Source organism: Carex rostrata, chromosome 11 (genome assembly GCF_964058835.1).
Source record: "Carex rostrata chromosome 11, lpCarRost1.2, whole genome shotgun sequence".
NCBI lineage: Eukaryota > Viridiplantae > Streptophyta > Magnoliopsida > Poales > Cyperaceae > Carex > Carex rostrata.
In genome coordinates, this window is record NC_135928.1 from 6,453,471 (window position 1) to 6,468,678 (window position 15,208).

At 34.0% G+C, this 15,208-nt stretch overlaps 2 long non-coding RNA genes across 3 annotated transcripts in view; both read right to left on the minus strand.

Moving 5' to 3' along the window:
* Positions 1-15,208, minus strand: part of LOC144561456 (uncharacterized) — a 65,477-nt gene that overhangs the window by 21,386 nt on the left and 28,883 nt on the right. The gene's annotated exons all lie outside the window — the stretch shown is intronic.
* Positions 6,660-9,998, minus strand: LOC144561458 (uncharacterized). Of its 2 annotated transcripts, none has more exons than XR_013513840.1 (4): positions 9,760-9,998; positions 8,436-9,301; positions 7,638-7,811; positions 6,660-7,141 (listed from the first exon to the last, which is right to left on the minus strand). It is a non-coding gene; the product is annotated as an uncharacterized LOC144561458 (long non-coding RNA). The 2 variants fall into 2 exon arrangements; XR_013513839.1 differs by having other exon boundaries at positions 7,638-8,359.

Consider the following 15,208-nt stretch of genomic DNA (forward strand, 5'->3'; position numbering starts at 1 on the left):
GCTACAGTATCCGCACTATATCCGCGCTACAGTACCCGCATTTAGAGGAATAATGTATTATAGTCCCCACTAATCATATTGTGTCCACTAATTATTATTCTAAAAAGATATTATATAGTCTCAATTAATTATTATTGTAAAATTCTAGCAGCACCATTTCTCTATGATCTCCACTGATTATATAGTTTTTCGTTTACAGTCTCTGCACTCGTTTTCGCGTCAACTTTTCTCTAACAAAAATAGTTGATTTCATAGGAATAAATACTTCAGTGCATATGTATAAATACTTTCAATACTTAAATATTAATATTTTCAGTGTCATATGTAAAAAAAAATACTTAGATATTTATACCTTCGTAGTTATAAATATTTAGAAGATAAGATATTAACACTTAAAAAAAAGATATTAATAATTTGATGCGTAACTTGTTATGATTATCCATTTTCGAGTTCCCCAATTATCCCCGTGTCAACTTTTCTCTAACAAAAATAGTTGACCTCATACGTATAAATACTAAGTGTATAAGTATAAATACTTTCAATATTTAGATATTAATACTTTCAGTGTCATATTTTGAAAAATACTTGGAAGTATAAGTATAAATATTTATGCGATGACGAGTCTAAAAATATATCATCATGGATCTCATTTGAAAGAGAAAATTGTGTAGATATTAATAGTTTTGGGAAAAAAATTGTTGAGATTTTGCAGTCCTTACAAGAAATTATCTTTCTACATTTAATTTTCGGTGGTCCCCCGCGGGTACAGTACGGGTACTGTTATCTTCACACTATAGTACTCGCACAATAAATAATTGTTCATGTCATAGCTGTAAATACTTCCATGAATAAGTATTAATACTTTAAGACAAAAAAAAATTGAATTTTAGAGTTTTTGTGATCCCCACAAAAAGTTATTTTTCCACATTTAATTTTCGGTGGTACTCCTGCGGGTACTGTTATCAACTCCCTAAGTTGGAGGTTGTTTTTATCTTTGTGATAAAAGTTTATGCATAGTTGCCCAATTATTTTTAAAAATAAAGATGAAAAACAAACTCCTCACATGTAAATATTCACAAAAAAATTATCATCTAAATTTTGAACCTACGATCTCTCACCGTCATTTTTATTTTTACCCAATTAAAAAATGATTTTAATAATAATAACCAAGTTTTCACAAAAATTTTAAAAATACCCAACCCGTGGAATTTTTCCACGGGTTGAAATTTGAATTCCCACCGTGGAAAAATTCCACGGGCCAGACCCATTTTTTTTTTTTTTTTTTTAAAACAGAAATTTGTATTTTTTTTTTGTATTGAAATATTAGAAATATTTGATATATTTCTTTGAAAATAGATGGAATACAATATAATTTGATTTATTAGAAAGACTGCAACAAATAACCCGGATCAATATTTTTCAGATCGGATTTTTCGCGGCTGTAAGAAAAATTAATATATTTCTTTATGTGTTATTGGAAAAAAATAAAAATGCTTAGATTCCGAGTTATTGATCCCGGTTCAAAAGTCACTTCTATATAATTTAGAAAATATTATGATCTTTCTAGTACATTTAATTTATTAAAAGTTTTATCTATTTTGAGAATTATTTTTGAATAATAATCATTAAATAAATTAAAGTTTTTATTTTTTTTTTCAAAATAGATATAACTTTTAATAAATTAAATGTACTAGAAAGATCATAATATTTTCTAGATTACATAAAAGTGACTTTTGAACCGGGATCAATAACTCGGAATTTAAGCATTTTTATTTTTTTCCAATAACACATAAAGAAATATATTAATTTTTCTTACAGCCGCGAAAAATCCGATCTGAAAAATATTGATCCGGGTTATTTGTTGCAGTCTTTCTAATAAATCAAATTATATTGTATTCCATCTATTTTCAAAGAAATATATCCAATATTTCTAATATTTCAATACAAAAAATAAAAAATAAATACAAATTTCTGTTTTAAAAAAAAAAAAAAAAATGAGTCTGACCCGTGGATATAACTTTTGAATAATAATAATTAAATAAATGAAAGTTTTTATTTTTTTTTTAAAATAGATATAACTTTTAATAAATTAAATGTACTAGAAAGATCATAATATTTTCTAGATTACATAGTAGTGACTTTTGAACCGGGATCAATAACTCGGAATTTAAGCATTTTTATTTTTTTCCAATAACACATAAAAAAATATATTAATTTTTCTTACAGCCGCGAAAAATCCGATCTGAAAAATATTGATCCGGGTTATTTGTTGCAGTCATTCTAATAAATCAAATTATATTGTATTCCATCTATTTTCAAAGAAATATATCCAATATTTCTAATATTTCAATACAAAAAATAAAAAATAAATACAAATTTCTGTTTTTAAAAAAAAAAAAAAATGGGTCTGACCCGTGGAATTTTTCCACGGTGGGAATTCAAATTTCAACCCGTGGAAAAATTCCACGGGTTGGGTATTTTTAAAATTTTTGTGAAAACTTGGTTATTATTATTAAAATCATTTTTTAATTGGGTAAAAATAAAAATGACGGGATCTCTCATATAAAAATAAAAATATTGTCTTTAATTACTAAATCAAATACTAGTTATCATATTAAGCTGAAATTATTCCTTATTTATGTTCAATGTTATAACTTCTGTTAATTCTCCATGTATATAAGAAATATAACTGTTACATTCCAAAATTTTAAAAACTTGATTAAAATTGATAAATCGATCAATTTTACTTAGATAAAATGTTTAATTAACTTAACGATCGTTCAGAAATTTTCTGACCAACTAAAACGAAACTAAATTTCGTAATATAAATAATGTATGAAATTATGTATAATAAAATTTAGAGATTTAGAAATAAAATAAAATATAGCAATATGAATAAAATTATAATTACTCGGTAAAATAGCAACTCAGAAAACCCGTTAAAAGAATTTCCTTTGAAATTTTAGAAAGGAAGAAATTTATTTAATTAGATCCGTGTAAATAAATAAATAATTTAATTCTAAATAAGAGAATAAAAATACGAACTCTATGTACAAATATAGTTACAAAAAAATATTATGAACTTTCGATTCGAATTAGAGTAGAAACAGATTTCTTAAACCAATTAAATAACCTTGTTGAAATTCTGGATTTGTTTGGACCTTTGGATTTAATCTAACACGGATCTTAAAATATTGTAATTTAAATGCTGGAATTATAAGAACCCCTCATCTTGATCCAGCACGAATCTCGAAGCAGTCCATTTAAATCCCACCCCATCCCTTCTCTCTTTCTCTCCTCTCCCTCTACCCGTGACAGAAACAGACCCCCCCACAGCCCCCGCCCCCTTCTTCTCTGCAGCGCCAAAACCAGGGGGCTCCGCCCCTCCGCCCCTCCGCCCCTCCGCCCCTCCGCCCCCTCCCGTCGCCGGTGAGCCGCCCCACTCTCCCCTCTCTTCCTCGGTCCGTGAGACCGCACCAGCACCGCCCCTGTCTCTTCTCCGCCTCCCTCTTCACCTGCCATGGGAACCCTAGCCGGCAACCCTCCTCTCTCTCGCTGATCCCCGCCACCACCACGAAAACCCTTCTCTTCTCTCTCTCTTTGACCCGGGGCACTAATCTCTTGGATTCTTCGCAATTGCCGCTGATTTTTGCGAGCTTTCGAGAAACCCTAGAAATTAGGGTTATGGTGCTGAGCCGTGCTGGTGTTGATTGGTGCTGCCTCGGTTCGATTGGTGCTGTCCCGGTACTTGGAAGTGCCCATTGCATGTGGTGCTCGCTGATTTTAGACGACTGCAAGACGAGGTGAAACCCTCGGAACCGATCACTTTTCTTGACATCCTCTCTTGCGGTTAATTTCTAAAATTCGTGAATTGTGTGTATTGATGAATTGATTAATGTCGTAGGATGTGAAATTGTTAAGTTTCGAGTACGGGTTGTTGATTTTCCCGACTCAATCGAATTGCTCGAATAAATTAAGTATAAGGGGTTGTATTGCAAAATGATTTTATGAATGGTCGGAATTGTAAAATATATGACCATAGGGATTTGTATGAATTAAAGGGAATTATAGTTAATTACACCTTTGCTCGGGTTGTTGATTTTCCCGGTAAATGGTGCTGACTTGAGGCTTGAGTCGTGTTATTAATTTCTGATGTGCCTGTTCTGATCTGACCTGTGGCTTGTATCTGTTTTGCTGGTTTTATGGTGCTGACTTTGTGTGTGTACCAGCCCTTGACTTGACAGGGACCAACAATGTAAATAAATTAAATTGAGGGTTGTTTCGTGCAAAATACAAGCCTTGGGAATTTTGATAAAAATAAAGGGTAGGAATTGTAAAATATAAGGCCTTATATGAGTTGTATAAAAATAAGGGGCCAACTTGTAAGATGTAAATTGTTTGAGGCTATGGCCGGCCTATGCATTAGAAATGTTATAAATGGACTGGGAATAAATTGTGAATTGTTAATTAGAGGCGTAAACCTTTACTAAATTATGAGTCTTTAATTTAATTGAATTGGAATAAAATAATTGATACGTCCAATGGACCAAAGTGTAATAAGGTGAAAGTTTATATAAGGGCCGACCATATATATATATAATTTTGGAATTGGACTTGAATTAAAATGATTATAAATGAGCCGAAAGGTATAAAAGAATTGACGAATTAAAAGACGGCTTTTGAAATTTAAGTTTTGAGAATGTAACCGAACTAAACCAAGTAATCGTATAATATAGGTGTAGGCTCAGTCGAGCCAGATTTTTGCGAGGCAATTCGAGACGCCTGATCTTTAAATTAAGCGGTACGCTCGTCATAATAAGGTGCGGGATTCTTGGACTTGTTTGATACTTTATTTTCAGGAATTAAACTGTGTTTTCGTTTGTCATGTTGAATATCATTGATTGCATCATTGAATTGTGTATAGCATTTGCATAGCCCAATCAAATTAAACTCGAATTGATGTGACTTGAGTGATTTGCATGCTGGTATGGTTGTAGGTTGTGTCGATCTATTATGATCTGATTTGATTGAAAGTCACCACGATTTGATTTGATATGTATGTGAATGGATTTACGAAGTTAAGCACTTGGATCCAATGAATTTGCCAAGTCGGGCTGTATGCTGACTTGGATTCCCAGGATCCTAAATGGCCTTAGGTGAACGGCCCTCGATATGCCCAGTACCGGTTGGGACGAGGGAGGGTGATTATGTTATGAGATGTGATTGGAAATCGTGGGTGACATGTGTAACGTCTATGGCTCGGTGGCATTCTCCTACGTGTTAATGTATTTGAAAGGTCAATTGAATATGACGAATATTGGAAACGATTCTAAAAAGGATTTTCTTTATATGATTCAAACCAGACCTTAATAAACTGTTAAGCCAAGTGATTGCAGATGGGTGTCAGATAAAGGGTCCAGCGGTTGGCCATCTGTAGGTGTCAGTAACCCTACAGATGTGGGTTTGATAATGGTTCAGCTCGAAAGAACATCTGTAATTGCTACAAGCCCTAATGAACTGAGTTATGAATCGAGTTAAGCCAAAATATATGTTGTGTTTGAAATTCATCTTGGAAATTCCGTAAACTGTGTTGCAGGTTGAATTAACTGTTGTCGTGCATTGGCATTCTGTTATTTATGATTATATGTATCTGTTTGCATTGTTTATTGTTTGGGTTTCATTGTTGAATATAGAGTTTGATTGCAAGTCCAATAATCTAAACTGTGGCAAATTTCGCACTGAGAATTTATTCTCACCCCCTCTCCCGATTATTTTCAGGTTTATTACACGGACGCAGCAAGTGAGGATATTGGTAATGCATATAAAAAGATCCACTGCCTTGCGTATATATGTGACGCTAGATAAATACACGCGGCAGGCTGTCAGACCCCGCGGGATTTGGGGTGTGACAATAACTATAAGCCTACAACACATTTAATAAATGTGTCAAAATAATGCGAGAGTTCGTGTCTAATAATTATAATTAGTATTGTTCTATTTTTTTTTTTTTTTTTTTTTGAGATACGTGAAGGTTATGGAAACAACTTGTACTATGAGACTCTTGAACTAAAGATAGTAATCTTCTAAATATATTTCTTGAAAAATGTAAATTTATTTCTCATAAATGGAAAATTTATACAGCGTGACATGTTCTCCAGCACAACATTTATAAAGAGAGAATAATCAAATTAAGTTTGAAAAAATCAAACTAATAATTGAAAAGAATGAAACATGTCAAAATTTTCCTTATTTACTAGTAAAAGAGAAAAAAAATTATACAAAAAAGAGAGAAGCAAAACAACATGAGAATTTCAGTCAATGATAGAATAATTGAACAATGACCTAATTATTGCTTGTTATTAGGATTCACACTATAATAATACAATCACATCTAAATATATAACAAATTTTGTATATTCTCTCATAATCCAGAGTCATCTTGCGTAGTTCCGTGACTAGATGCACCATGCCATCATTTGATCTGGATCAACATTCGCTGTCTTTCTCAAGTAAAAAGCAGGACACTACTATTTCTTTCTCTCTCTCTCTCTCTCTCCTCAAAGAGGAGGAGACAGAAAGAAAGCAGAGAAAGACAGAAGAGAGAGAGAAGAGTAGAAAATAACAGGGATTTGAAGAGCACCGGATCTCATTCCCATCCGATCTAACCACAATAAACAAAAACCTGAGAAATGTAGTCATTCTGGCAAACCTTCTCAATTCTCACTAATCTAACCCTGAAAAAGATCAAAATTACAACAAGATGCCAAATCTGCTAAACAAATTATTAAAATTAGAGCATTCCAGACTGAAACAGTAATCCTCTTTTTTTTTAATTGAAGCCCGTAGGCATGCTTGATTATAACAAACGAAAGTCTTACATAAACTCCTACATAAGCTTAATAGAAACCTGGAAAGGTAAACTATCTACTAAACGCTACTAAAAGCAAAAATAAAAGGAAGAAAATACAAAATGAAAAGATGGTGTATTGCGCCCGGTTATTTTTTACTGCCATGGTCTTTATCTACTGTATCGCCTGGTATAGAGTCAGAGCCTTTGCCTCCATTGGGTCTTGTGCATTTAGGAACCTGCATTGCGCATTGTGGATTTGGCCGTGCTTATCAGAAATGATCATGCCCATACCTGCAATTGTTGTTGATGCCCGTGATCCATCAATAATTATGGTTGTTTAATCTCGTACCAGCTGTACCAGTAATCATAACACTACATGATATCCATGGCCGAAGATCCGAAAATATCAGGTAAATGTTATATGTTCTGACAAGCATAAGCTAAACTAGTCTGATAGTTAATTAAACCATAAGATATATGTTCTAATTCAAGCCAGAAAACCTATTTTCACTATAGAGGGTTCAATAATTGGATCATGCTATTGTTTGGTAAATTCTGACAAGCACAAAAATTGATCAGCATCTGACTCCAAAAGTCACAGCAGCTAAAACCTATTAAGTGGAAAAACATTACTTTGTATGACTGTATGATCATCAAAACATCCACCATAATATTAAAAAAAAAAACCATGCAAAACAAGTGATATGTTGCATGTCCTTTGAAAAAAAAAAATGAAAAAATCACACAATTTCTCTTAACTGGTAATTTCTTTTTAATATCCACTAACCTTCTTATCTTCCTCATTCATATAGAAACAAACAGTAACAGTGCTGGTATCAGTACTACTACATCACCAATGCTTAGAATGTCTTCCAAATCCTTTACTAGGCCTATTTCCACATCCAAGCCTCTTTCAAGGTACAGATCAGTGTCTAACTGGCATCATAAAGATAGTAGTAACCTGCAGTTAGAAAAAAAAACAAGCTTTCGAAACTGAAAGAGATAAAGATAAGTACCATGTGGTCTGATCCTTTTCAATAAACAAATAAAGATCTCTAAGTACCACATTATTAAACTATGCTGAGTTAGTAGGGTTAATTTGGACATAATTTGCATTTTACAATCTACAAAGTAAGCCATTGAGGCACACATTAATTGGTTCATAGTTCTTACTCAGAACATGAAAAAAGGGTGTGTGTGTCACAAAAAATAAAATAAAAGATAACTACAATAAATTTTATCATAAAAACAATCAATGTTTGGTCCTAATATATATGCACAATTTTGGGTCCAGAACTTCCACCTACATTTACAAACCAACTAGTACAAGCAGCCCACATTTTTCACATTTGAAAAAAGAAAAAAAAAAAGTGTTTTGATCTAGTTGTGTGATACTTGTAGTAACAAGAGTTACAGTCTGATAGCAAGCACATCTAATACTTGTCGTGCCACGATTGTACATTAGCGGAGTTCGGCAGCCAGCACAAACAATCTGATCCATGCCGCCTCCTAAAATTTTCATTTGTTGAATTTAGGTTCAAATCCCAGTCTAGAACTTAGAAATATATATTAACTTCTAAGTTACCTTGAGGATATACTGTGTGTTACATGCTCTGCATTGCACAGTGGGGGCTCCAGCTGGGTAATAAGAAGAGTTGTACAACCACTGCACACTACTTACTAGACATTCTTATCGGTTCACTGTGAAGTAATGAATTACCAGTTAATTTACAATAAATTAAAGCATACTGGTACAAACACAGTTCATGTCGGTGCAAATTTAAAAAATCAATCAAAGATATAATTGAAAATTGATAACCAGTCCTTGTGTTGCTATGGTAGCTTCCGGCAGCACTTGGTGTGCGGTGATCTGTGGAGGGATATATCAGATCCATAGTATGTACAGTACAACACAGCACTTTTCCCCATCAAGTTCAAACTTTTGTATGTCGACCGATACAAAATTTAATGACCTAACTTTTGGGCAAACTGAACTTAAAAAAAAAGACTATCAAACTGCAGGGTTTGTAATTAATTGTGAGGTTTTAGTGACTAGACAAATGAACTTGGCATCAATCAACTAACCTAACTGGAGCTGAATGAAGGGCCAAAGCTAGAAAAGAAAGAAGAAAAAAAGGGGGCTAAACCATAAACATATTTTCAAGAAGGCCACAGGTCCACCAGTAACTTGCTTTCCTACAACATTTCGATATGTAGATTAAATTGAGCAACCTGATCCAATGTTAGAATCACAAATTCAAGATCGAGCCAAAACACAAGAGGATTGGTGCATTGCAAAGCACTGAAGATTACCTACAGCAAAAATTAACAATTACATTATTTTACGTTTATTTACCTGATTATCCCAAAAGGTCACAACAAATGATTTGCTTTTGGGCTGAAGCTTTAGACTAGATACTGAGTCACTAGGTCACTAGGAGCAGGTAGCACCTGAAACATTTACAAGTTACTACAAACCATCAGTAATAGATAAAATGCACATTATATGAGCTGCATAAAAGCCCAAGCCTTGGTTAAAGGTTGTCAGCCCTTTTAAATAATTTCATACAGTTTCACTACGACTATACAACACAAGACCTTATGAACAAGATCTGATTAATTAAGAAGCAGCAAAGAAAAAAGCTTTTCTGCTCACTGGAAATCAAGTATAACTATTGATACCACCATCTAAATACGCACCTGAATATTGAAATATTCAAATCTAAAATCAATAGAAATTGTCAGTTCAAGTATCGTTTAAGAATCTTACTTCCTATACCCAACAAGAATTATATCAATACCCAACAAGGATTTCATCATATCACTTGGAATTATTCATGGTATCATCACCTAGGTTTAAAGATGAAATGCATGAGGCAGGAAAATTAGTTTTCCATAGCCTATAGTACCTTGAGGCGAAGAGGCGGAGCAACAGAGGCCAAGAGACGCAGAGGCGGCGCGAGCGAGGAGAGGCGGCGCGAGAGAGAGGAGACGGCGCGACAGAGAGAGGCGGCGAAGAGGGAGGGAGAGAGACACGACCAACGGAGTAGAGATGACTGAAGTGAGCGGGAGGAGAGGCGGGGAGATAGGATTTTGGGCCGGGAGGCAAAGAGGAGGGAGGGTTTGGGGTTTGGCTCTCGGGTTGCCTCTCGGTGGGAAAGGGTTAACGGAGCGATTTGATAGAGTAACGGAGAACATCATAAAAAAATCAATTTTACCCTTCCGAAAAAACTTCTGTTAAATTTAACATAGAGTTTTTTATCCTTGCAAATTATATCAACCGTTCGATCGTGGGTAAATAAACGGTTCAAAATATTTTTGATCCATTCCAGAATTTGCCAATATATAATATCGGCTTAGGGGCTGAGACGGCCTGGACTGACAAAAATCAAATTTTATTCAGGCCATACAATAAAAATAAGACAGCTCATCTTTAGAAGCAAAATTCAAATCTCAACATGATTAATAGTCGTATGCATGTTTTATATATATAGATGTTTATTATAAAATAAATTCAAATCTCAACATGATTTAAAGGCTTTATTAGGTGCATGTGCTTATATAATGATGTTTAGCATAGAATATTTTAATGTGTAATCGCATTCAGGCTTTATTTTATGTGCTTATGTAGAATAGAGCCTTTAAAATAATCGCAATATTTGAGTATTAATAATCTCAAAAGTTTTTGTGTATTTACTCCATCTTTTCTGTTTTATATATAAATTTTTTTGAAAGAACAGCATTTTATAAAATTTCTCTTAACTAGACAAACTGTTGGAGATGCAAAATTGCTCTTATAACTGTTGATGTCTCAATGTTGAAGATGTTTAGCATAGCCATGTATAAATTTGCAAACTGTTTTTGATGATTAGAATTTATTCTCCATCTGGCTCAACGATCAAATCTGTTTCTTTAATAGTCGTCGTGCTTCAATAATAAACTGATCTACTCATCTTCGTGCTCCAATAAAGATGAAAACTCTATGCTCCCAGCTCTGACAATATCGTGCTCTCAGCTCTAATCCATCCCCTATCACTTCACAACTGGATCTGCTTCTTCGAGCGACACTGTGCTCCGACGACGACCAAATCTACTCACCGTCATGCTCTGATCGAGTTGAGACTCTACGCTCCAAGCTCTGACGGTACCACACTCTCAACTCCCGAATCGGCTATGCTTTCAGCTTTAATATTCATACATGCTCACATCAATGCTGTACGCACATATCTTTTTTTTTTTTTTTTTTTTTGAAAAATAGTAGTATTACTGTCGATTTCTATGAAATCAAGCATACTTGATATGATACCCAAAATAGGTATCAAAACCAAATACGATAAGTCTTACAACAGTTTAGTATCTACAGCAAAAGACTGAAAACATATAAATCATAACTAGCTAAGTAATAACAGCTAATCAATCAACAAAAGACCACTAAGTAATTATATCAAAAGGTAAACAGTCAGTAGAACAAAATGAGACTAATCATATAGTAAGTCCTCATCTGTCAAGTCTTCTCTAGACATTTGACCTGGGGGCTGCCAGCTCTAGGAGCTTGAACTTGCTGCTCTTCCTCTCTTGCTATTGATAACAACATATTTACTACCTTTTCCTATTCATTATTTGATCTGAGATGTCGTTAACATTATATAGAAGCATTAGATTTAATTTAAAAAATGAATTATCAGATCTAAACTTACACTAAAAAGATGCTAAAGATATAATTTTAAACTCTAATGATTTAATAGACATAGGATTAGTGTCATTGAAGCTAACCCTATTTCTTTCTAATCAGACAGTCCATAAAATAGCACCCCTTAACAATTCTACTAACAATCAGTCTTTTAAGGGTATAAAAGCATCAAACAACCACAAATCATCTGAAGGATCACATTCAAAGTTGAAATTATTGTATGCAGCAATCCAGTTCCAAATCATTATTATATAAGAATAATGTATAAATAAATGTTCAGTACTCTCAGGTTTATTCCCTGGCCACCCTTCTTTTGCTAAGTTCAAAATGTTATCTCTTCGAACCAACCAAAGATTTTTATTTTTTATTTTTAAGATATGATATTTTCAAATAGAATCATATTCAGAATTACGGATACCACCATACTCTAATCATTTATAAAATGAATAAACATTAAAGTGATCATCTTGAAACCACCTCCATATTAATCAATCTTCCAAATGAGAAGACAGTGAAATGTTGAAATTTTAGATGCAAGGCCAGCAATTTAGTTCTATATATACTAGTTATTTGCCTTTGAAATGACATATTATCAAGAAATCTATACCACGATTTAGCCAAAAGTGCTTTATTCGTAACCTTAAGGTCTAAGACCCCTAAGCCTCCTTGCTCTTTACTTTTGCATACAATTCTCCATCCAACTAAAGAATTTTTTTTTTAGTGGAGTTTCCTCCATGCCATAAGAATTTTTTTCTAATTTTATTTATTTTATGTCTAATTTTAACATGCAATCTATATATTGAAACAAATCAAATGGTTGTGGAATCCAATAGACTCAAAAGTAGATCCAATAGACATCGGACCTACTCTTTGTCTTATTACAGACTGGTACCCATGGTAATGTAGGGTTTTCGGATACCACTTTTGGGGTTTCGCGGTAACCAAAACCCGTTTAAGCTTAAGGTGCGGAATGACCGTAGAACAAAAATTTCTACAGCCAACTTAAGCTCAGGATTAAACGGGGTATGTCAGGAAACTTTCCAAGGCGGTCCACCTTCAGTATTCCTTTGGCATCAAAACCCAATTTAATCCTTTTACAGATCTACTCCATGATTGATTTCTAAAACTTTAATCTACTTACAAATTAAATAGATTAATATAACATATTTATACCTTGTTTCCAAATCACAGTTGGAATGCAGACCGAGCGAGTAGAGCCTCACCAGGGAAGGAATCGACTCGAAACGGAGCATCAGACGTCTGATGCCTCTATCGGTTGTCCACCAGGAATAACCGGAGAGCGGTTTATTTCTTCTGCCAGAAGTACCGTAAACCGCGGAATTCTGCAAAAACACTATTCACGGGGAAAAGACGAAAACCCGTAAACACGAATTTTCGGTTGCTCAGTTTCATCAATATGCAAAACTGACATACCGCGAAATTCGGTAAAACACTATTCATCGATCCCGTAAATATTCTCCACAACAACCCGCAAGATTATACGTTAACTACGTATAACTTTCTTTTCTCAACCGAAACACTATTTGGGAGAGAAACCGAGAAATAGAGAAAATACCGATCCGATTCTGCACGAAACGGTATGTGTGAATTGGTGAATTTCTCTCTACCCCTCCACCCCTATTTATAGGGTTTAGGGTCGGTTGCCAAAGGACCAAAATGCCCTCCAAGTTCAGCCTATTTACAGGATATGCCATTGAATGGATAAGGATGACATGTCATGTGGATAAGATCGATGACGTGTCATCTGGATAGGATCGATGACATGTCATGCGGATAAGCACGAATCTGAAAAGACCCGAATGCCCTCGGCCCGAACACAAATAATATTCGTATAATTATTCTGAACAATTATATATATATTTTTCTTTCGGTTATTTGTTTCGGTATCGATGACATGTCATCTGGATAGAATCAATGACGTGTCATGCGGATAAGCTCGAATCTGAAAAGATCCGAATGCCCTCGGCCCGAACACAAATAATATTCGTATAATTATTCTGAACAATTATATATATATTTTTCTTTCGGTTATTTGTTTCGGTATCGATGACATGTCATCTGGATAGAATCAATGACGTGTCATGCGGATAAGCTCGAATCTGAAAAGATCCGAATGCCCTCGGCCCGAACACAAATAATATTCGTATAATTATTCTGAATAATTATATATATTTTTCTTGCGGTTGTTGTTTCGGCAATTTATACAATGTGTCCTGCACATTTATAAATTAACCGGTTAACTTTTATACAACGTGTCAAACACGTTTATAAATTAACCAATGTTTTTGCTTGTTATTTTTACATAACATTTATAATTTAATTATAACACGTATAATTAATTATAACCATCTTATCATTGATCATAACCAATTTATAATCAATCAAAATAAGATTCTCCGATTAACTCCTATATGGTGTGACCCAATAGGATCTGTGTTATGTTGGTAAACAGAGTTAAAACTGTTTTAACTTCTGTTAGTCATGGGTGGCGTCTGGCAACACATCATGACCATCCAATTACACAGATGATGCTGTACTGTACAATATCACGATCCAGTAAACAATTTACTTGTGTCTGTTCTTCTGTCTCATAGCTATCAGATCAGTTTCAAGGTAGATGTGTGTCATCCTTGCTAACTGAATCTTTTCTTGATCTTGAGCAGATTATCAAATATGATTACTCTTGTAATCATACCGCGCGCTGATAATCTTACTCTATCAAGGGGCCCAGTGATGCTATAACTCGTATAGAGATACGAGGGACAAGTAGTACTTTTGGTAGACTATCACTTCCTCAGCTAAGCTATATATATCAAAAAGCTACCGTTATGACTGCTTTTTACGGACAGTGTTAGATAGCAATCACACATATATATTTCTTAGTGGGAACGATAAATACCTCATACTTTAGAACTTTGACACTGAATGAAAAACATAAATGACACGAACACAATTCTATTTAATGTTTTCATTCGGGGTCTGTCAAATACCATGTTCCTAGAACATGTATCTATGTGATTAAAATGACATCTCGTGTCAAATGGTTTGTAAAACTTAACCATCTTTTAATCCACATACTATCCTTATAGCGGTAATCAGTGTTCCTGCTAATTACCTTGGTTAGTGACCTTTTAAGATTAAGAGTATATATCATCTATATTATGGAGTTTCACAATTTCAGTCATGAACTCGAAATGATCCATAAATTCAATAATACTCAAGGCAACAAAATGATATTAATCATCCAATTCATGAACAAAGCTTTATGATAAATTATCGTATTATTGACTGCTAGATTATTACAAACTAACAATCTCCCACTTAAGCTAGGAGTCAATCATCGTAGACCCTACTTATATACAAAACTCTATATTCTCTAAGATCTCGCAGATCCTGAGAAAATCTCACAGCCAATCTTCTATGTGTTCCAAACTCATAGAAGCATTAAGCATCTAGTGCTTGGCTTGAGGAAGAGATTTTGTGAGTGGATCAGCTGTGTTGCTGACTGTGTCAATTCTACTTATCTTTACATCACCTTTATATTAATTATATCTTTTATAATTAATTATAAACATCTTATGATGTTTATGATCTTTCGTATTAGGTGATAACGTTGTAGACGAGAAACATATCCTTAGTTCTTCTCA